Genomic DNA, 1,487 nt, shown 5'->3' with positions numbered 1-1,487 from the left:
TAGAGGGAGCCTAAGGCAAAGGGTCCCTCACACTGTCGCTCACCTCCCAATGCTACTTCTCGTCCCTGGCTACACACAGAGTGGCATCTGAAGCAAGATGCAGATGTCGTTAAAGACCTCATGATGGGGACATCATCCTGGGTGACCCAGTGGGCCCTAAATATAATCACCAGTGCCCTCAGAGAAGGAGGCAGTGGGGGGTCTGACACACCCTCCCACCCCTTTTGCTAGGCGTGTATACACACATGTGTAGTCGTACAAAAGTTGATTGGTGTTTTTTTCACAAGCAAGATCATGCTGTACATATTGATCCGCAACTTGCTTTTTTCCTCCCTTAACTGTATCTCATAAATCTTTCCATGTCAGTACATGCAAATTCGCCTCGTTCTCTTTATTTTTTTATTTTTTATTTATTTTTTATTTTTTTAGGTGAGGCAACCCTTCGTTGACCTCACAGATTGCAAGGACCTTGTCAGCTTACAATCCCTTATTTTTTTATTTTTTTACGCCTGGAGCACCTGGTCTTCCTAGGTGGTCTCCCATCCAAGTACTAACCAGGCCCCACCCTGCTTAGCTTCCAAGATCAGACGGGATTGGGTTTGTTCAGGGTGGCGTGGCCATAGAGAAATTTGCCTCATTCTTTTTCATGGCTGCGTAGCTTTCCACAGTAGCAATAAATATCGTTTATTTCACCCTTCTTCTGAGCATTTCGCTCACCTCCACTTTTTCACAAGCGATGTCGCAATGAATACCTTCTACAAGCCACACGTGTGCATGATGGGCACCTCTAAGGTGACTGGGAGTGAAATTACTGGATCAGAGATGTGTGCAGTTTAAATTTCAATAGACGCTGCCTGATCATTCTCTAAAAGGGCCAAACTGATTCGTGTTCCCGCCAGGGGTAATGGAGGTTTTTCTGGGCAGGCAGATAGTTTTGCTGACAAGTTCGTATCAAGGATTTCACTTTCAAAGATTATATTTCAATTCCACCGAAGGCTCTTATAAAAACAAAGCCTTTTTAAAGAATATCGTGCAGTCCTACATTCCATGGTAAGAAAAAAGTAGAAAAAGCGAAAAAAAGAAACGAATGCAAAAATCGCTTCAATTCCCCATCCACTGACAGTCGCTCTTAGCTTTCCTCGTAGACTTTTTCTAAATAAAACATTTACTTACGTAACACAGGCCTGCGATTGCACCCTGTATTTGGTTTGTGACTGGCTGTTTCCATTTAACTATCTATATTGTAGCGTCCACAGCAACGACCGCGAATCTGCGTAACCATTTCGATGGCTGCACGGCATTTCTCCAGTCCCCGATTGTTGGGCATCTAGCGCGTGTCCGGTGTTGCGCCACGTAAGCAATGCGCGCGTGTCCGCGGGACGCGCTCGGTCTCTCCCATTCATTTCGTCTCTCTCTCGTTCTGCTCTACGCTTCCCCTACAGCCCGAGCTCCGAGCTCCCTGAAACATGCGGCTGCTCCTCGGATTC

The 1,487-nt window shown here is 46.0% G+C and overlaps 1 pseudogene; it reads right to left on the bottom strand.

The window, feature by feature from the left end:
- Positions 1-506: 506 nt before the first annotated feature.
- On the bottom strand, positions 507-625 carry LOC111734545 (annotated as a pseudogene).
- Positions 626-1,487: the final 862 nt, after the last annotated feature.

The sequence above is a fragment of the Pteropus vampyrus genome, unplaced genomic scaffold (genome assembly GCF_000151845.1).
Source record: "Pteropus vampyrus isolate Shadow unplaced genomic scaffold, Pvam_2.0 Scaffold1766, whole genome shotgun sequence".
Lineage (NCBI taxonomy): Eukaryota > Metazoa > Chordata > Mammalia > Chiroptera > Pteropodidae > Pteropus > Pteropus vampyrus.
This window is presented reverse-complemented; position numbering and strand designations above follow the sequence as displayed.